We start from the raw sequence: 23,151 nt of genomic DNA, 5'->3' as shown, positions 1-23,151 counted from the left end.
GGCGAAAGCCCTCTTTTAGCGGGATGGATCCCGCAGGCGGATAACCAACGGAGGAAAATAAATTCTTTATGTCTGAAAAGCAGTGCGGCTTCCCGAGGGATACCCGAGAGAAAGGCGACGGCGGGTGGACGTACGCGGACGCGTGTGTATAATATATTCATGTAAAACGGAGATAAATAGGGTAAACACGTGACGCGCAAAAAATGTATTCGTCTCGGTGCGGCAATTTGATTAATATTTATGATACCAAGATCCAATTAGAGATCGTGGCATTTCGAGGCGAGGGAAAGGCTATGGAGGCGACAAATATTTGCGTTACTCTCGTTCGCAGTAGTGAATGGACGTCGTCATCTCGGGACATAAGTTTATACCCGAGTTTCTGATTACAGACGGCAGCGAGCGAAGATGCATTTTGCGCCATTCTCGTAAGCAACGGCGCAATATTTGTTTTTCTCTCTTCAGTCGCGATCGCTATTGTTATACTCACGGCCGTTCGTGTCATGATGAAGGAAAACACGGTACGATCCAACACGGAGGATAATGATGAAATTCTTTGTCTTCTCGTCGCCGAAGTACGATGTTGCAACGGTATCGTAATCAGATACGGGTTCCACGTAAATGACGGTTCGGTTTTTAAGTTTTACTTGCTATGTGGTTCGGAACGTATGGACAAGACGAGAGTTATCGTCCACACTTTTCAACTTTTAAATATTTACATTTGTTATGAAATAAGTTATAGTCGAGTAGTTTTAAGTATAGAATTGATTTGAACTCGAGAGAACGCGAATTTATTTAAAAGTCGAAACGTCTAAGAATGTTTATTTCAATTTCAATCATTAAACATTTTTCTGAAAAAATATTTCAGTAAAAATCTGTTTTTTTAATCAGAGAGAAAATGTCGGACGGATATTAATATACTGACATAAAAACAAAGAAGAGTTTGCTCCCAAATTCAAATAAATTACGTGTCGAGATAAACAAGCAAGCTGCAAAGGAGTTCCAATTAAATGCCAAGCATGTCAAGCTTTATTTTCTCTATATACGGAACTAGCTTTGTTCGGAATTTGTGCGGCTCGCTGAAATCCTCCGATTGACCGAAAAGCATTATCGAAATAATTGCGCAATCAACTATCACTGGAACATTCTGAACAAGCGATTTCGTTCGGCAATTAGCCCGGCTAAACGCGCTCCTTGAATTTCACGCACGGTTGCAGCCGATCAATTGTGACGATGAAGATCTATATATGTGGGCGGAACAATCTTTTGGATTATGACGTCAGAAGCGAGGAAATACACGTGAATGAGTAATTTTTCAATCACGCCAAGAGCTATTCACACAAGTGGATGTGGAAGAAACCTATTTAATTAAGCAAAGTAAAGTTACAAAGCATGCACCCAGAAATACAATATATTACGCAAAAGAGTTTCCGAAACCAATTATCATTTTTACAGATATAAAATTGATTTTTATAATTGTCCTAAACGTGAAAATTCGCTTTTACATGATACATCGGTTAATGCAAATTCTTAGGATATCTAGTTTCTATAGATAAATAATAGTTTCTAAAAATCCGTATTTCTCAAGAATTTAAAATAATAAGTACTTTATTACGATCTGTAAACTGTACTTGTTGCACTTTCGAAGATTTCTCCAAATGATAGAAACTGTTTGATCCATATGTCGCTTGTTCGTTGCGTAATATATCGATAGTATCGAAGGATCGAAATTGTCTCGTATCGCGCGGGTTAAATGGATCTTTAGGGCAACAGCTCGTGTCGATGTTTGTCGCCGGCATTGCATCGGCGCCAAGAAAAGGAATCTGACAAGCAAACGACAGCTTTTCCGCCTTCCACTTATCGCGCCCGTGATACCTAGCTGTCGATACTCGACACAACGGATATAGAGGTGCGAGATATGCGAACAGGCGTGAATAACGAATAGAATACATGAGGATTCGTATATACCGCTCGTTGACAATCATTTAAATTAACGAAAATCCGCAGCAACGTCGGCTTCCTAATTGCAATTAATGCAAATTTACGCATGAACGATTCGGTAGGAACTACGCGGACACTATTGTTTTTCGTCGTCGGTACGCTGTATATCTGTATTGTAATGCGCTGCATCTGGAGTGGAAAATTCTTCAGGAGAAAGAGACGTATATACGTTCACGCGACACTTTTTTGGATATTCTTGCAGTAGATTTATAATGCGACATTACTTGCAGATTTTAAACGGGATAAAATATGCAGCAGTACGAATAGATTCATTTTTTACCTTTTTGAAAAATTCTTTCTTATATTTTAAAAATAAATAGTGATTATCTGTAGAATGATGAAATTATGAAATTCTAAAAGCGGAAGTAGATTTTAAATTATCTATTGTTCATTCGCAATATACATATTTTAGAATATAATGTTTAGCTTTTTATGAAATAAATTTTTTCAATATATCCTTATACATTTATATATATTTTTTTAATTTGTGATATTGAGTCACATAATGCCGATGCAACGCGAACACGTGTGCGGTAGAATGGGATGAAATTTTCTCTTTAGAAATGAAATCAGCACGAGTATTCCCATTTGTAAACCGCGAAAGCGTCTATATCACTATAGTAACAATAAATTATTATATTAATTAATCCATTAACTCGAAACACGAAAGTACAAATATACGAAACGGTCGTCACGGGAGAAATAAAACAGTACATCGAGCGAAAATCACTATGCATTAACGTGATCAAACTTCTCGCTAAGTGTAACCGGAGGAACACGAGAGCATTCAAAATTTAATTTGCCAGTATTCCGCTTTACCGCAGGCCATAATTTAATTAACTTACACACATTAGTACCGCGCAACGACCTCATCAGTTTAATGGTTACGCAGAAATTATTTTGACAATATTTACCATGCATTTACGACTATTTAAATATCAACGCGGGGTGGGCATAACACATAATGACGCAAAAGCTATCGACGTCCTTGGTTTTCGCGCATCGCTAAATTCACCGGCGAATTCCCGCCATGAAATATTTTGCGCGCTCACCATACAGCACTGCCGCTTTCTCTCCCTCTCTTTCTATATCTATCCACTTATAATCTATCTCTCTATCTATCTTTCCTTCTTCGGTAAATGCGCTTTATTTATTTACATACCTCGCTCGCGATTATCCTCAAAGTTCGCGGGCGAGCGCCGCGCCGGAGGTACTTGCGTACCGGTCCTAATTAATAATTTCAGCCGATTAAGCGGCAGGCAACTCGTGATTCACAGACTAGATCAGCGCTACTGGGATTATCGCTAGCGATTACATCCACGCTTTGACTCGTTAACGAGATTGCGAGATAACTGCCGCGATCTCGTTTGTCGCGTCCTCTCTACATTGACTCTTCCAGATCTATGCAAAGCGCGTAACAGCTGCCGACATTATCGCGTTTTCGATTAATTCAAAACTCCCATCGTGGCGCGTCGGATCCATCAGCAGAACCACAAGTTTAGTTCGAAGCGATGGGCCATCGATTATTAGTTGCGCGCTGGATTGGATTTAACAAAGCATAATTTATTAAACCTGTCTTCCTGCGACAACGCCGTTCGAAATTAAAAGCGATAAATACGATTATCACGCCGATAATTAGCGAATATAATAATTTCAAATGTTACACATGTAAAACGTGTAATTCCATTTCTCTTACCTATAAAATTTCAAAATCAGCTTTGAATTAATTTGACTTAATTTGAACAAATAAATTTGTTTATGTCATAAGTAAACGATTTTATACACAAATGTAACAAATAAAGTTGCATTTATAGAGAAACCATTTAAAATAAAAATAAATTGTTATTTCTATTTTTTTCCAGTTTATTTATCGATTAAATTTAAAAAATATGTTTGTACCGGTTGGATTGTACTTAATCCACCATCATCGCGATCTATCACGTTGCAGATTCTGCATAATAAACATCTTTATGTAAATCGATCGTAGCCGCATCGAATTGGAAAATCATTCCGCGCGCGTTATAATAGTTTAGAAACGTGGATAGGAAGCTTTCGTTTGCGAGAAAACGGCAATCGCGGAAAGTCACATCGGTAGAAAACGTTACGGGCTATTGGAATACGTTTTCAGCGAGGATTTCCCGGCGACGCAGCGGCCACTTTACCTTGACACGTGCTTTGCATCCACCGTTTTGCTCATGACCGCGATCGATCAGATTCTACCGCGCATCTTTCGCTCGTCTCTTACCCCGCTGCGTCATCACGAAAGATCACCCTCGATATACCGAAATAGATGCGACAGATGAAAATCGTCTATATTGAGACGGAGCCGATATGTGCGTGCATCGAATCTGTTGTCCCGCGCGCGTCTACCGACTTATTCTATCAATTCTGTTTGTGATTTACGAACCGAAACACGACTCGGAAGCCGAATAGCATCTCAGCTCTCTTAGCATTCATGGAAACCATTTGAGATAAGTGATAACTTGGGTGGTCGTGAGTGCACCATTCACGACCTGTGCTAACGTTGGCGTAGAAAATAGTAATGGCATGCCATAACTATTTTATAATATGTCATTCTGTAATAGTAATTTACAGAACATTCGACAAAATTTAAATAAAATAGTTCAATGATTAATTTAGCGCTATACAGAAAACAATACCTATTATAAATCTAAGAGTCTTTTATTACTTAATTAAAGAAATTAGATAAATATATACAAGCAGTTTAAATAATTGAAGATTTTATTTAATTATTAAAAAGGGAGACTGTAGTATATATATTCTATTTTCGTGATATATTAAACTTCACAACTTATACGCGATATTCTGTGGTAATAAACATATTTAAATACTTTACGTAGCGACTATAACATGGGTGACTAACATTACTTCTTATCGGTATATGGCCAGAATCATGTTACGAACATACACACGGCGAAATGTTTCCCTTGTCCCTCGAACGCGGGTCACACACTTCAACATTCAGCATCCGAGCTTCATCAGCCGAAAAAGAACCGCAGAATAGCCTCGGCCGAAGCCGTGATGTCGGAGCACCCTGATAACCCTCGTTGTCCAGGGTCTTAAGCTCTATCGATTTCGGATGAGAGTTGCTGACTCTCTCACTCGCGTTCTTCTCTCCCTCTCTTTTCCCTGTTTCATTCTCTCTCTCTCTCTTTCTCTCTCTTCCTCCGGCCGCGATATTAGTCCCCTTGCATCGATGTATATCTCTCGCTACTACAGATTCTCACAGGGGTTTTAAGTCGTGAGAATCTTGAGGGCGTGAAAGCGGCTCGAGGGAGCGACATCGAGAGCGAAGCGCGAGAGATCGAGAGTTGCGAACTAAGAGGAAAGGTGATAACAAAGAAGCCGAATGCGCACGACCAAGGCACGTCGAGGCTTTAGAATATTGCTTGTCGAATCTGCCCCAATTGTGGAATGAAAACTAGGTGGCCGATATCTAATTTCACGAAAAACCCTGTAAAAATAAAATTGTGATTTTTCGTCACGAAAACACGCAATTTCTCGGCGTCTTTGAACGAAAAATGAGTAGAACGGAAAAGAAAGGAAAGAAGGGTATCAATCAGTAGTGTATCACCAATAATTTCATATCCATGTTCACATAAAGTATAACATGATTTTTTTAATTAATAAAATTGAATAAATCTGGATTTTTAATAGTAAATAGAGTTTTAAAAAATATTTAATTGAATTTAATTAGCAATTGAATAAAAAAATGCATATGAAATAAATGATGATGAAATAAAAATAACATTTATATTTAGCAATAGAATTAAATTATCTATATACTGATATTTCTCGACCCTTCATTGTTACTCTGCCTCTTCCTTACGTAGCGCATGACTGTCTTGGGATCTTTCTTTCTCGTGGAATGCTCGGTACAATTACGACTTAACGAGGAATGGAGCTTGCGATTCGTATTTATAGTGAAAAGAAGAAGAGAGGAGGGAACTAAAATGTTGCTATTGCGACCGGAATTCGTGTTCGAAGGAACGGCCGAAGAAAGCGGATTTGTGAGGGTATATCGGGGGCTGCTTTTCTTTCTTGCAAGAGGATTATCCGCGGGCCCATAGAAAGACGGTCATGACCGGAAAAAGTATAATGATGGAACTTTTAAGCTGGGCACACAAACGAATTATATGACATTTCTTGTTAACAATAAGCAGGGCGAATCGCGCGCGCGATTTATTCGAGGGTAGCCCAATATATGTGCGTGTACAAAACATTTGTCAAAAAATAACATATTAAGATATTTAAGTATTTATATCCAAACACATAACAAACTAATTGTAAGATAAATTTAATATTTTTAAAGGAATATTAATCAGTAATTTTTTGCACAGGAAAACGGGGTTAAAATAGCAATATTATATATGCGATTAACCGCTTACTCATGAATTGGTATTTGGATACTATCGAGATACTTCTTGGTACTTAGATGTGAAAGCATCGTATCGCTATGTCAAACACGAAGTTTCTCGTAAAACGATTATCGTGTTGGTGATGATATTATCCTCTCTCCATGTGCTAATCAAATTTACAGGTTTCGAGTAAGTTCACACATCTTGTCGAAAGGTCAGGAGTTGCGTGCACAATTATACGTTACGCGTAACTTCATGATACTTAAACGTGCGTATTTGCACGTTAAAGTGCATTAATTAATGTGCTCTCGCATATGTTTAGACGCTTTCTAACATCGAAAATCAAACTGTTTTAATTAACCGATTATTTAATATATTACTTATAAAATAAAAAGAAGAGACTTTTATGTGTCTCAGAGATCTTATCGTTCTTTTTAGTTTTGAATACGTGTGCATATTTAAGAGAATAAAATTAGGAATGCATTAGATAAAATACTTTAATCATCGTCGTTGAAACTTCTGCGTTCCCTCTTCTATTTAACATTCCCTGTTTCCTGTAAACAGATCGATAGCACTCGAGATCGATTGATTCCTTCGGTGTATTCAGTTCGTCTCTCGCATCGCCAATAAAATCCGTAGTCGTAGCCATCATTCGGGCCAGAATCAACAGTTTGCTCTATTGATTGCTGAATATGCCTATTGAAAGAGGCATCAGCAAACGTGTCACTGACAAATGTTACATCGAACTCACCCATTTATCAAGCACAATAAAAGATCAGGAAAAATCCTTTCAAATGTAATTTTTTTGCTTAATATTTATCACGCAAAATTAATTCTACTAGCGTAATTTAATTTCATGTTACGTTTATTAAATTTTATATTTTGTAATTTGCTCAAAACTGCACCTATATTACTATAAAAAATTAAATTGAATACGAATTTTCGTCAACAAGTAAATAATTTATAAACAGAACAGCTGAATCGCATTGCTATATAATTATCACAAAATCCAAGAATATCTCTTGTTCTAATATTAAGACTGTTGCGAGTATCGATTTCTTAGGATTTCTTCCATCGCGATTTAGTCTAATGATACAATCATCCTCCAATTTCTTTTCACCCTCTTGATGTCCCTATCAAATCTTCCTCCCGGTTAGAAAGCGAGCATTATGGGATGATAAAAAGCGATTTCGACGGCGTGTCTCGCCGAACGCGGAAATCCGGCAATCCGGGTTCGGCTTGCCTCTTCCCGAAATAGGAAGGCGGTAATTTCCGGATAAGTTTTGCCCGACGGTCAAAAAATACGGAGGGTTGAAGCGGAGCTGGGATATCGACATCGAATCGGCTGACACAATTCCCTCGAGTGAAATTAATTGCGTCTGAAGCTAATTATCTTATTAACGATATTTATGTCTATATAATCTAATGCGAGTAAGGATTATAGTTTCATAAAATTTTTCATAAAGTTTTTATTTTTAAGAATTTGAACACGAATTTTTAGATTCTCTGCACTTTCTACTAAGGTATCTCAAAGATATCTTTTATTTATTAAGGAAAACGTGTGACATTGCTTTTGAAATGTCATAACTAATATTCTCTTTATAAGATTACATGATTCAAAATAAGTGTTTAAGTAGTAAGTATCATGGATTAACAATTTTAAGGATCTTTTAAAAAGTTTGTTTTGCAAAATTTCAGTCAAGTTTCAGAAAGTCAATAACTGGAAGAGTTTGTAAATCACTCTCGATGGAAGTTTGCACCCTTCGGAGAAACAAAAAATGCTAATGCTCTCTATCCGATTTTATCGATTTATGGAAATTTTAAAAAGCTCCGGAAGAAGGGTCAAGTTAGAATACGTGCTTAACGTGAATCCTCCAGAAAGTGAAAATTGGTTATTGGACTAAAAAACCAGACTCGCTAAAGTGAATTATTCCATGTATATCTCAAATAACCTCGAAATGCAATTTGCAAACTTCTGTTTATCTATACTTCTATACCATGTAATTAAATGAAAAGATTATAATATTTATAATTATCTCATAATATGCATACTGTACATTTATCGAAACTTCAGCTGCTACCGACGCGGTTTTCAAATATTTAGCGCAAGATTATTTCGTAATTATGATCAAACGAGTCTTTATCTGCCTCATGTTTCATTAACGGTTCGTACCGCAATTATACACCGCAATATGAAGTTTTAGTCTGATGATTATGACTCCGTACTTTTCCGTCTGCATCCACATCATTAAAACGAAGTTATTAAAACGAAAAATATTTTCCTCGCGTGATTTTACATGTTCAACGATACTTCTCAGCTACGGAGCCGAAACTACTTTACCAGATTGAGCGACACATACTATCGAGAAGTAATATTCATTGACGTGACTTTTATTAATATTCTTTGATTTATGGAAAATCGATTTTGTGTATTAAGTATGTAATAAATCTTGGATGTTGACATTATATGAACGATCTTGTATAAACTCCGCAATGAACCAGCGGCTGTTCGACAAGCGCAATAATGCACTATGCTATGATGTTACAGAACTAATGAAGAAGACCGTTATGGCACCATGAGAAAGATATTGTTTAAAATTTATATTATGAATATATTCCTACATATTTTATATAGGTATTCCATATTATATCGTATTCTACATTATATATCACAGAATAAATAATTATATTACAATTGAGACTCCACACTAATATAGATAGAATGTGTGTATCTAACTAAAATTATTATTCAAAAAAATCTCGTCAATCAAAATTAATCGAGAATTTTGATCTCGTGCAATATTGTGCAGCAATGTGTCAGTGCTAAATGAAGTAATTTTAATTATCGAGATTCACGCTGATTTGATTACGATCGCATCTTGTTACACATTATCCGTTAGACCGTATGTCAATATTTATGCAAAATGAAAGATTCGCCGGGGGCCAAAGCGTTGAATCGATATCATATTTCTCGTCATACGACGTTACTAATTGGGAACCGGACGTTAAAGCATTTCACTTTGCCGCTTTGCTGAAATTTCAAGCGAGCTTTGCGAGCCAGCGATGTTACTTTGATACCCGTTTGGCGCGCCATTTTACCGCCATTGAAACTAACGAATCCGACGATAAGCTCGTCCAACAACGCGTTATAACGCACGTATGAAGCGCTTTATTGTCGACTGAATCAAAATAATTAGTGGTTCTTTCACGTTCTCCCTCTTGTGTCAGACGTACTCGAAATGTTATATTTTTCATTTCTTTTTTGTTACAGGATGGAAAGCCAGAGGGACTCAGCAAGTCAGTGATAATTTAAAGCGCGAGACTGTGCTCCGCGAGTGCTTCATCACGAAATATTACTACGCCCGGAACTTCAAACATCTCTAAACAGGTCCGGTAAGCTCGATTTGAGTTCACAAATGAAATTCCTTTTCTTACGTTGGGATCATTAAAAGTTCGCTGGTGCCTCTATTCCGTGATTGCGGCGCGTGAAGATATGAAGCATTGCACGAAACATGATAAATATGTGTATATATATACATATATATCAACGTTACGTTCTATCAATCGATATGAATCTAGCAATGAAGCTCTTATCATTTCAATGTTTCCGAAAAGGGCATAAGAAATAAAAACACATGATATTAATCGTTAAGAAACTCTTAAACTGTATTAATATCTTTCTCTGATTTATATCCATAATTATCTTTCTCTTACATAAAGAGCATATCGCAGTAAAGTTACTTTAAGAGGAAAAGGATATTTGGATATTTTTTAATATATCTGTGAGTTGATTATATTTCACAAATATTTCGCCCACAGGCATTGTTAGATAATTCCAAAATTATCCCCTTGCTTTAGAGTTAAGACTTAGAATTAAGAATTGCATACGCATCAATTTAGAATTAGAACGGTAGGTAGCGAGAGAACTTGGTAGGCGCGCGATAGAACGAGAGAAGCTCCATACGGCAGACGAACGTATATTAAGGATTACTATCGTAATTGGAGTTCACGAGAGACCCGACCGTAAAAGCCGACTTACACTGCCAGCAAAGTTCTCCACTTTAATACCACCATCGCAGCCAAAAGCCCATTGCTTTAATAAAACTCGCGAAAAAGGCGCACAACGAAAGAAAAAAAAAACGTTTTTGTTGAAAAATATACTTGTGCACTAAATATCATTCGCGAGTTCATTTAAAAATCGCAGTTACCTTTTTATCGGTATTAAAACGGCAAGGCGGAATTAAATATGCACATATTCGGGCTAGGGATAATAAACTAGGTCAGTTAGATCGCTATCGCATTACAGATTCCATAATATCTTTCTTCCGAAAATAATTTCTGCGCGTTTACTTCAGCGAGCGCATTATGCGTTATTACGCCGTCTAATTGCTGCCCATAGACTCGTGAACTCCCGTATCTCCCGTAATTTCGGTGTCAAATATTTGAATTATGAAGGATACTCGGTTGCCGCGCTATTCACGGTATTATGTCCTGCTCCATTGCTTATTAATCTATCATGAAGGAAATGGTAAATTCCTTATTCAGACCTTGTTCGAGTTTTAACCCAGCCCGATAGTATTTCAATTACCAAGAACACCTCTGACGTAAGTGAATATATTGATTTCACGGTACTCGCTTAAAAAAAAGGAGGAAATTATACCATATTAAGATCGTCCCTGAGTTGTCAGTTAAATTTACGGGACAATGTGCAGCGTACTGGGAAATACTAAGAACCGCTGTCTCTTGGACGATGAATAAAAGAGCGTGACGCGTTCATTACGTCTTTTTAAACGGACATTTCATTACACTTTGTAAAGAAGCAGACGCAATCGCATTAACATTAACTTACTATTATTAAAATTAATATTGAACATTATATAAAAATGTTTATACATTTTTTTATCATACTTTAACAAGTGATTGTTATGAGAAGCAGCTCTCAGGTAAACGTAAAATAATAACCGTATAATTACTCCCAAGAGTGTCTACAGTAATACTTAATTATTTTTAAATGTAATATAAATTCAGAAAATTAAATGTCGTCAGGAATAGAGTATTTCGCTGTGTGCAAGCGCTATCATAAAACGATTACATCATTTAAGATCTTCGCAGAATATATAATTAAGTTCTATTTTCTCTATTTCTGTTATCTTTTTAACTTATTCATTAATTTTTCATATTTATTTTATCATTCTCAATTATAACGAAGAAGAATCGTAATTAAATTATAACAGGTTTATCGTTACGTTCTTTTGAATTTTGAAAAGAATCAGGAATAAAGACGATATAATCGTTCAAAAATTAGACATAGTTCTTAAATATCTTTATACATTTTTTCCTTTGATTATGCCAGAAAATGTTTATCGTATTCGAGATGTATATGCCTCAGCAGCAACTCAATTTTGTTGCGAAAGAATATCGGTGTAACGGATAATAATTTTATTCACGTGTTTGTCTTGCCGTGTTTTTTCATGCTCAACATTCTTCATCATCATTCTTCACAATTTTCGAATTTCTGAAAGATATGCGCGAACTAAAAATAAATTTGCTCAGTTTATTTTTAAGATTCGTTACAATAAAGACGATAGATAAAGATTAGATAGATAATGAAATCTTATTCTTCATTTTATATCGAGCAGATTTTTATGTCAATAAAATTTTATATCTATGTTCAATCAAGTTTGATATTTGATATTCAAATTCACTGTGGACGTCGTTCGTTCACGAAAAATACAACAATACACCATACAGAGACTCGCCTGCGTTTCCAACTGCGACCGTACGTGTGTCCACGTGCGAACATGTTCGAGCAAGTGCAGTGTTGCAAACGACAGCCGAGTATCATCCATAAAAAACAAAAAACTGCGATGAAGAGGAAACAAACGGCACGATCCGCCGTTAGACATCAAAGGGCCAGTCGCCCGAAACCCGTTCTGAAACGCGTTAGATTTACAGCTAGGTGCGTTTAACGCTGTTACGTTGACAAACGCGATCCCGGCATTGTCTGCCGGCCGAAAAATATTTAATCGCGCGTATTTTTATGATCAATTTCATTTCCACGTGTCATAACTCGATACCATCAAAGTTCCACGAGAGAGTGTATAACTCTCGCGGAAATGAGGGGAAAAAGGGATCCGCGCGTTCACGGTTCGCTGACGATTCGGGAAAATGGTACCGTCACGCGGGATGTGGAACGGGAGAGAAAAGTTTCATCAGGCTAAAGCGCACGACTGGAAATACACCCGGGACCGAAGTTTCGCGCGGTTTGGCACGGCGATGGCAACGATGGCGGTCGTTCTCCAAAAATTACAATTTACGGACCAGCCCAGAGAATTGTTACGAGCAAGCACGGGTCGATACGGCGCAATTCCGCGGTGACAATTTCACCGTTTCTCTTTTCACCGATTGCTTATTCATTAAGAGGAGAACATGGATTTTTTTGGGTTTTGTTCTAAAAAGTAAGAATAGCTATATATATATATAGACAAGATGAGAAAGAATCTTTTCATCGTGTGCTCTGCGTGCTACTCGAATTTATACGTAATATTTCTTGATAATAATCATTTATAATTTTTCCATTATTACGAGATTTAATAAAAACGTACGTCATCGCGGCGATTCATCACCTATATAATTAAATTCAATGCAGCCTGAAACAATGGACGCGCGTTTCGTTTGTGGTGCATCGTATTATTTAAACATGCAGCTTGCATTTACATCATCCGTATAAATCAGATAATACTTTCCACGGTTCCCTGTATTTTTTGCCCGGTTTCAATCCCAGCTGTACGTATTTATTTCATGCCGAGATCCGAACGACCGATACACAGGTGGCCGCGTCGACTGCCAATAAATGAGAAACGTGTTCCATAAACTCCTGAGTTACATTAATTCTTGAAGGCACATGCGACTCGTGCCTTCGATAAATTTATAGATCGGGTAAGCATATCCCGCAACACCACTCACAAATCTAGGTGGGACGCACAATTGCGAGGTATAAATTTCGATTTATGCACCTTCGGGTGCATGTCGAATGTTTGATGCACGACTCAATTTTCATCTCATTCACAGGTCATGCGCGATTTGATTTAGGATGCCAACTGAATTGTAATCAGACGTGACAACGTTGCGATCAAACGTCAACGAGTTAATTTTAAGTCATGCAGCAGCTACCTTAAGAGATATGCAATTTATCAGGAAATTATCCGGTATATACGAATATACTCAGAATAAAAGTCTGAGCAAAGATGAAACACTTGCAATGCATAATTTTAACAACGTACACGGATTATTCTGGTCTCAAAAATGCATAGCACAAAGACGTGATGCCAATCTATTTTCAGTTACGCTTTTTTATATTTTACTTTATAATTATATCTGTCTTTTTTTTTTGTCGCGTCTCGTTTTACTCAGGAATTTTATCGTGCGCATTTTACGATTACCCGAGCCAACTTTAACACCAGGAAGTTGAGTATGGCCGGAAGTGTTACCTCGTATGTGCAAATAGGCGTTGACGCACACGTGGGGTGGTTTGGGAAGGTGGCGGCCGTAAGGTGACGGACGAGTCTCGCCCTCTTTACTTGTTGCTTTTCTTTAAGTGGCGCTTAAATGGCTCGCGTTTCCTCATTGAAAAACACGCCGTGAACGCGCGTCGCTGCACCGCCTTTATGCGAGAAAAACAGGACCGCGCGTCTGCTGGCACCGAGAATGCGCGCATGCAAAATTTGCATGAAATTTGTCGCGCGAACGAGGAGAACGTTTTACGGTATTACAGCGACGACGAGTCCCGAATGTCAATTCGAGTGCGACGCGCACGTGAACGAATTACAGGACGGATTGCGGCGGCGAATTACGTCGCGAGAGCAAAGCAGGAGGAGCCCAGGATCGCAAACCCTAATCATAACACACGGGAAGATTCGTAGCCTTCAGACCTGGTTCGCGCTACACTCCGTGACGACAATCTGCCGCCTGATTCAGCCTTCAGGCACTGCTGCGAACACATAGCTAAATGAAAGTATCGATCTCTTCTCTGACAGGATTTTAGATAGCTTATAGACGAAATAAATGGAACAGGCACGGCGTTGTATATAATACAAGTCGTCTGTATTAATCGCAAATAAAATAAAATGAAAATTTCGCGAGTTCAACAAATTGACACGTTTATGTTTGCTTTAAGCTTTATTATACTTGATCAATAGAGAATTTATTTCTCAAGCCTGATCGATGTAGAGTCGGCGCTTAATCAAGGAAAGCCACAATCGAGGAGCACATCGTATCTTAGCAAGTAGTCGCGGTCGGTTATGTAGTCGGCCGTATAGTCTCTTCATGAAATGCAGAAGAGAGCGACATTTTTCATAAAAATTGATCTATGATATCATACTATTTGCTCTAATTGTTATCTTCTCCGAATCTTGTTTCCTTTTATATTAAAATTCATGCAGCAGCAGGATATTAAAGAAAATGTAATGAAAAACCACGGTGGAATTTGCATAAGTAGAACAAATTATTTCGCCCACACGTATATCGTATCAATCGTATGTCATAAACGCACTTTCCCGTAATGAATCTTGTATAAATTTCATATCAAATATAGAAGTAAATTCAACGTCATTATACCCAAGTGCTTTAAAAAGTTGCGGATAAAAAATAAGTTATAAAAAATATTTCTTGAATAAATTTCTCTCGTTTTTTTTCTCCGTCCGGCTTCTCTCTATAGATCACTTACTTCCACCGTGGAAACATGATTTAATGAAACCATACTCTTGACCGTTATAACCGGTCATAAAGCGGCCACTTGCAAGCATAAAAAATTAACTGCCGGTTCTCCGGTCGGATCGCGGAAAAGGCTATTAACGGTTTATAATTACGTACAATAAGTCAAGCAACGTAAATTAAAAATTAATCCACGTAGTTATTGTACGTATACCCCGCTGAGAAATTATATCGTTCTCTAGTTATACTTTTATGTGAAACACAAGTTTTCATTACGATCATACGGGAGCAATGGGAAAACCATCGTCTATATACACGCGTTCACGAATATAACGTATAATCTGTTGCGACGTGAGTACCCAAGCGCGGTTCGTTTTTACTTTTATTTATTTCCTCGCCTTGATTAAATTTCCGTCGACAGCGGGCAATCACTGGTTTTCCTCTCGCTCGTTATTTACGCGTAAAACGCTTAATCGCCTTTAAAAGAGGAAAGCCGCGATGCTAACTTTTATATCCGAGATCAGTCGCCTCAAATCCGAAGGGTCCGCGTATAATCCCATTTTTTGTTTTCGTTTCACGGTAGATATCCAAGTTTCGAGACCTGAATTTTAAGAGTAAATCGAACAGTAATTGAACTTTAGTGATCAATTTTCATAGACAAAAATGCAAATAATCGGAAACCGTTGTTCACACATAACTATTTTTTTAGTGCTTCTCGTTTGAAGCGCATTAATAAACTCGCGGTATAAATTTAATGCGGGAGTAAATTATCTGTTTATGAAATGTCATGTTTATCTGCATTAATCTTGCGTAATGATACGTAAGCAAATTACAATTTACATATACTTTACATATGTTTAACACAACTTTAACAGAACCAATCCTTCGAATTAAAATAAGAGATAAATTTAACACTCACCGATACGACGCGCAGCAGTAGAGTGTTAGAATATATCGACTACGTTGAACTATAAAATATGAATGTATCCGATTTATAAAATCGCTCGAAATATATATAATTGATATTTTGAAAAATAATTATTACGCGGATCGAATAATTAGAAACAATTAATTTTGCGTGTAACAACAATAATAAGTTACTCACTTCATGGTTGCTCCGCTGTCGCCTGGCTTCCAGATTTGATCCTCTCTTCCGCTTCCTCTTCCTGTCAGGCTCCTTCGTCGCACTCACACAACACTCACGAGAACACGGTTAATTTCGATTGCGCGCGCATTAATCACTGAAATACAAGGAACGCGCGGCATTTCGCGCAACACTCCCGGCCTGAATTGCGTGTGACGTGCGCTTTATTATGCTTTATTCCGTGCAACAGAAGGGTAACGTTTGTTAGTCATTAATTACGGCGTGCCAATAATCGCTAATTGTAATAATCGTAATAATCGTGGGGGATGATTGCGATCGCAATCTCGAGAGATAATAACGCGCGGAGCGTCTGACGCGCCACTAACAATAAGTACCTGCCGGCTCGAGTCTCGTCGCGTGAATGATAACAATCGACCTTGTTTGTTGCGTAGAGAGGCTTGAGTGCGAACGGTTTGTCTCGGCGAATAACAAAGCAAATACACATACGTTCGTCATATATACGTAAGAAGATAAACCGCGCGTCTTTATGCCAAGCAATTTCTCACTACGAAATATTTCATTTATTAAATATCTTATCTAACTGAACATTCTCCCTATTTCGACATCTTAAATTATTCACTAATAAGCATATCGATATTTCACGATTTTCTATTATTTGGATCACACGATTTGACATCTCGTGGATTATTCCGCGTTCTATCTTTATCCGACAATAATATAGGCAAATATTTTAATCAGCAAAATTATTCAAAAAATGTTTTTAAAAGACATTTATAAAAATATATTTAAATTTAAGTCGAAGAAATTAGATTGCATGTAAATATGATGAAATAATTTTTATAATTCTTATCTTCGATCTCTTTGATTATCATTTTAAATATAAAAATGGCATAAGATTCTATTTCAAATGATAGCCACCGTTTCGATACAAAAGTTCACAAATCATAGGACTTAATAAATCGCGCGGATTAATTAATTTTAATAATTGTAAGAAGAGATATTGTTTGGTGTCTTTTTTTCGGTATTTGTCGCTATTCGGTATTATCGCGTTTATGTGTAAAAAGATTCTTCTTTAAAGATTTTTACTTTCTACGATACGATACGCACGGTACCACGTTTCGGAAGATAATAACGATAGTACCTCACGAAATCGCGTCTCGAGTATCAATAGATAACACAATAGGCGGGGCGGCTCACCGCTCACCCCCCACTTTTTGCCGTCTCAAGAATGCTGAATGATAAACAACCTACAGCACGGTGCTACGTCACGCGTCGGCCTGCGTAGTGGAGAGGGCAAAGCGCGTGGGCGCTCTGTATCTTATTTTATTACGGAACGCGAGACGCGAGACACGGTCACGAGTACTAAAAGAGAGAAGACGTTACTACTCTCTACATACGATATATGATTAACAGATCCTTCAATTTCCGCGATCCGTAGGCGTATCAAGGCGACGACAAATAAGCGATATAGTACACGACTTACTTAAAATGTGTAGCTAGCTAATGAAACAGTGAATGGGAATTACAAATTATTTTTCGATCGCAATTAGAAATGATGGTTGTTTTAACAATGCCGAATTTTTAATACGTCTGACATCTTCGATTCTTTTGCTGATTTAAATATAATTTGCCCGCATTTCTTTTAATCGGAAACGCGAAATAATGCACGATAGAAATCTCCGGATAGAATAATATTTAAAAAATGATGAGAAGGCACGGTAAATCGATCGTTCGTTAATAATACGAATATTTAACAAGATTTATTTATTTATTCAAGATGTATTTCTCATGCAATATTTGAATTCGTATATTTTTAACTATTTATTTTAATTAATTGTACGTCTTAAGTCTTAATTCACTAACTTTATTTTAGTAAATGTCTTTCACGTTATCAAGATAATTGCCGATGTCATTCTCGAATTTTCCTTTGGTTAATTAAACGTCGCGGAAGAGATCAATTCTGTATCGAACGGTGGCACGACGCGTTTAATAAGTAAATATAATCGTAATCAATGTATTTGTCAGTATTTTAATTTGCGAGTCGCAGTTGGGATTGTAGCTTTGTTTGATCTTTCCTCTTATTATTATGTCGCGCGGTAATGTAATAAGCGCACGTCGTTTGTTATTAATGTCGGAAGTGCCGTACAAAGTGCCGGTCGTCGTATTCTTATGATTAATGCGCGTGCGATCGTAATTAATTGTGTTTTCGCAATTTAAATGTTATGCGAGTGTTACGGAGAAACAAAAGGAAACGGAAGAATAAGAGAAAAGGAGGCATCAGGCAACGGGACCATCATGGGGTAAGTTGATTATTTTTTATATACTGAATCGCATTTATCCCCGCGATGATCGTATTGTGCTCTTTGTGCATCGTTTGTATCATTGTGAAGTATCTCTTGCGTAAGAAATATCTCTAATCTTGTTTTATAGCACTCTTTCTAACGTAATATATTTTTAACAAGATTTATAGTCATATTGTTTACTTGTATGAGAATTAAACTATTGAATTGAGGCTCGGTGATTTTGCGCTGAAATTGAATCCGGCTACTAAAATCAACATAGAAATTGTTCATCCAATGTAGATAGTCCTATTACCGCACCACTCGCGATGAGGGACGTGAAGCTAAACGCGCGACGGTGAACGAACAATGCTTCCTGAAACGGCCATTTTCCCGACGGCATAAAGAAAACCAATGAACACTTCGTGAGAACACAAATAGACTGCGTATTCTAAAGCTGCGTGCATCTACTCGGCCACTATTCGCGAACAATGTCCGTCTTGATACGTGCTTGAGTTTGACGAGAAGCCGATATGGAACGCTTGTGCTAGTTCATACTACTGTTGACGAGCTGTAGCGAAACTCGTCGTATCATAATCACTGATACAGACGAGATTGGCTAATTATTACGTGTAAGAAAATATAATTCAGGGGATACTATACGTGGTTTTCAACTTGAATAAATTACCTGAGATAGAAGATAATTACTGAAAAAGCGAAATTAATAAAATTTCTAACAATCTACTTTTATTTCCCCCAAAAGTATCGTATCGGTTGACTTATCTAATTCTACAAATAACTGGATTTTTATTACAGAATTAATCTCTTGATATTATTGCCTTATAATTAAGGTTAACAGTTAAGACAAATTTTAAGTTATCCTCATGGATAGCTGCAAGCAGCTTGAGAAAAGAAATGCATCCTCAAAAATGATAGTCTAGTCAATCTGTCCATAAAAAAGAAAATGAGTCTCTTAATTTGAATAATTCATTAGGTAAGCTAAGTAAGATAAATTTTCCAGAATATAAAGTTGCAAAAGTGATTTCTGCGATTTTAATGGCTTCTCTAAAGATGTTCCGTTGGTGGACATTATAAGTCGACGTTAAGATGGTTCTCGTGTCCGTCCAATTTTTGCTTTTAAGCGCAACAGTGAAGTGAAAGAGGAAACTTAATTGGAAAAATGTGTTTATCCCGTTATTCGAAGAAAAAAGAAAATTCTTCGAGCATCTCGCGACTTGACAGACTTTATTATATGGAACTGTTTATAGGCTGAGTAGGTCGCAATCGATTCCGGAGGAAAACGGATAGAAAATAGATGGTCGTTACGTGAAGGGCGAGGCAAAAGAGCAGAAATATCGTCTAGTGGACTTCCATAAGACGCGTTTGTTTTCTTGAATGCCACGAAACAGAAAATAGAATACAGGGCAAATCGAATATTACCGGCTAGTATGTCGCTATTGTAGAATCTTTGTACAACTGATTGAAATTGAAGAAGTTGCACTGTGAATTTTATTCTGTTGCTTGATAATATTGCTGCTCAGTTAACATTGATTTTATTATACAGTTTATACATATATTAAAGTGTGAACATTTTAGTTCTCTATTATTCTTTAATTTAATATATAAAACTATGTATATATTTGACAAAGTAGCGAAGAAAGTAGAGAGAATTATTATAAAGTAAATCATTAGATTAAAAACTAGCAGACTAATTTAATTTAACCCACTCTAATTTATTATTCCATTAACTTGTGTTTTCTGACCAATAATAAACGGTCATTATTAGACCATTCATTATTGGTCAGAAAACACAAGTTAATGGAATAATAATTATTTCTATGCTTCTTCTAACACGGAAGCTTTTTTCGTATTAATGAAATTCACCCTCTAATTCTAGTCCTCGCCTCTACATTACTACGAAGTTAGCGTAACACTGTTACAAGGTTTGACACGAATAAATTTAAGTATTTTGGAATCGAAAAAGTTCCAATAGACGCTCCCGGAAGGGACGAAAGAGAGATCTATCAAAATAAAGAAGTTTCTTCCCCCAGGGAAGCCTCGTGCCACGTGGTCGAACACGCGTGGAGGCAGCAAATGAGAGCGAAAGGAGGCAGCTGCGTGAGGCGTTTCGGCAATTCCGTGAGAACGAGAGAATAAGGAGAGACCGAGAGAGAGATAGATCGCATAACTGAGGGGGTAGTTTCAGGGACGCGCTAGGGGTGGCGGCGGTAGTGACGACGACGACGGGTGGGAGAACAGAGTCGGGGCGACCCGCGGTCGGTCCAGGGATGATCCCGGCTATGTCTATTTATATGAGAGCCAGGGGAGCGCACAACCTGTTGGCCGTGCTCGGACTGTGTGCTGTACAGCGGGGCGCGCGTCATCGTTCTACACGGCGTTCTCGATACCGTGTACAAGCTGGTTGGCTGGCTGGCTAGCCGGCTACTTCTCTCTTCGTTTCTCATGCGAGCTGCGCGCACGGGCGCACCGCTGTACACACACGCACGGCCGACCGGGCGCATACGCGGCGCTAAACGAAAGTGGGTCAGCCACCAGCGTGTAACTGGGTCGACACTCGCCGACGCGTCGTACTGTTGCATCCTTAGTGATATCAGACTCTCGCCCAGACAAGTTCCTCGTGGCGAGGAACCGACACAGAATCCGGTGCTTCGTGCAGTCAGACTATTGATAATAAATAACGCGGAACACGCTCGCCGATAAGAATTTCTAATGAACCGTTTCCGAGAATTCGCGCATTTGCTGGACTCTAGAAATTAATATACGATAGGTAGTCGAGAAATATACAAAAATCAACATTACATTGCTTTTGTTCATACTTATTTGTTATTTATGACTCTGACGTTGAATACAAGCTTCATAAAACAATCTGTACAGGTTGTCCGAAATGTAATAGTCAATAATAGTTTGAAATGAAGTCAGTGTGAGCATATGTCAACAAGTTTCGATTTTAAAAGCCAGTGTGTTGATTTTATAACGAATACATTCAATCTACGGCTATATTATTTATAAAATGAGAACTCAATATTCTACTAATTGTGTGAAATGTACAGTTCACTCCATAAAAAAAGAAAACTAAGTTTTTGTGAAAATGTAGAATAAATTCATTTTAAAAGTAAACATTAGCAATCATAGCAGTTCGGAATAAATCACATTATAACTTATATTGTACGTGCTATTGCATGGTCACTGTCAGCGAAAAGAAACTTCAGATTGCGCTTGTTTTTAAATTTTACAGATTGCAGGATACAAAACAGATTAATTTTGACATAATAATATTGCGAAATGTCAGGATGTCCCTAAATCCGGTTCAGACAAGCGATTAATAATTTTTAATGATAAAATTAACATTTAGGTCGCCTAAATAAGGGGAAATATCCATTGCTGGGGCTAGCTAATCCTATCATCCTTGTTGCGTTTTCGTAAATCCCTTGTACCTTTGGCATTATTTTATAACATGATGGAGTGTTTTTTACCCCTCTGACCGATTATCCTCACGAAACTATTTTCTCATTATTCTGTCACCTGCATTTGTATTCATTTAATTTAGGCCTTTATATCTTTCTACCATTTTGTTCTTTAATTCTAGAATTAACCGATGATTAATTTCTACTATTTAAGTACTGTACATATTATATTTTTTAAAAAGAGTTAAAGGGAGAAAGTAAATTGATCGATTTAATCATTTACATATTGCAACAAAATGGAAAATCTTACAAAATGCACTGTATAAATTTAAATCATTAAAAAAAATTAAATCCTTTTTGGGCCTATCCGATTGACGATCGTCTGGATTGTCTGGATTCCCGACCTGACTCGATATTGAACAATCAATGTGACGAGGACTCGCTCCACTTCGTAAACAACTTTCGCACGAGCGGGGCTTATAGGAATGTTAAGCAGGTCAGACGCAGCAAGCTATTTAGAAGCGCTATTATATCGTTCATTGCAATCATTTAATTACATTCCTGCACGGTTCCCTGTGAACGCCGTAACTCCGTAAGTCCCGAAGCATCCGATATTAGAAACCCATGATTATATTATACGATCGGCCGTGGCGTACGTTATTATTCTATTTCTATTTTAATATCGGGTATCTTATCGGTGAAAATAACTACGAAGGACGTGGACTGACCTTTGCCGCTTTACCTTGCAACCCGAAATGTGCGTATTCCGTGCGCTTTTTTTTACGTCGGTTCGAATTTGCTTGTCCCCTTCTGGGAGTTTTGTCAATTCAAATGCTGTACCTGAAATTGTTTGCAATTTAGAAGATTATACCTGATTTTAATCGGACAGCTTTCTCGGGGGAAAACGTGCGCTTCAATATAAAGTCTGAGAAGAGAAGTTTAGAAAAGAAACTTTAGAAGTTTCCGAAGTTCTTCCTAGAGAAAAGAATGCGTTATTGCTTTGCATTCCGCAAGAATTAAATTTACCAACTTCTACTAGTCAAATTATACATATAGTTAGCCTGTAGTTAATAACTGCAGTGTATTATTTACAGTAATCATATACAGTAATTTTCTGCAGGAGAATCCCTAGGATCTCCATTCGCGTAAGTTCTGTAATCTGTACACATATCTGTATTCTATACACATATCGACATGGACGAAATTCGAATAATATCGGTTATTCAAATTACTGACCGAAGTCGGATTAAGTG

General features: G+C 37.4%; 2 protein-coding genes across 3 annotated transcripts in view; one reads left to right on the top strand and one right to left on the bottom strand.

Moving 5' to 3' along the window:
• The window catches only part of LOC139781716 (uncharacterized), a 115,678-nt gene that overhangs the window by 30,816 nt on the left and 61,711 nt on the right, over positions 1 to 23,151 (top strand). Inside the window, exon 2 of one of the 2 annotated variants that reach the window (XM_071720610.1) lies at positions 9,649 to 9,765. The gene's annotated coding sequence lies outside the window, so the exon portion shown is untranslated. Of the gene's footprint in view, positions 1 to 9,648; positions 9,771 to 23,151 lie in introns of both variants that reach the window. The other variant, XM_071720605.1, reaches the window with a different exon arrangement.
• Rsh (Rap GTPase activating protein radish) overlaps positions 1 to 23,151 on the bottom strand; it is a 126,174-nt gene that overhangs the window by 78,527 nt on the left and 24,496 nt on the right.

The sequence above is a fragment of the Temnothorax nylanderi genome, unplaced genomic scaffold, assembly GCF_030848795.1.
Source record: "Temnothorax nylanderi isolate EJ_2023f unplaced genomic scaffold, tnyl_v1.0 TNYL_tig0007_pilon, whole genome shotgun sequence".
In the NCBI taxonomy this organism is placed as follows: Eukaryota; Metazoa; Arthropoda; class Insecta; order Hymenoptera; family Formicidae; genus Temnothorax; species Temnothorax nylanderi.
Note: the sequence above shows the minus strand (reverse complement) of the source record. Positions and strands in the feature narration are given on the sequence as shown.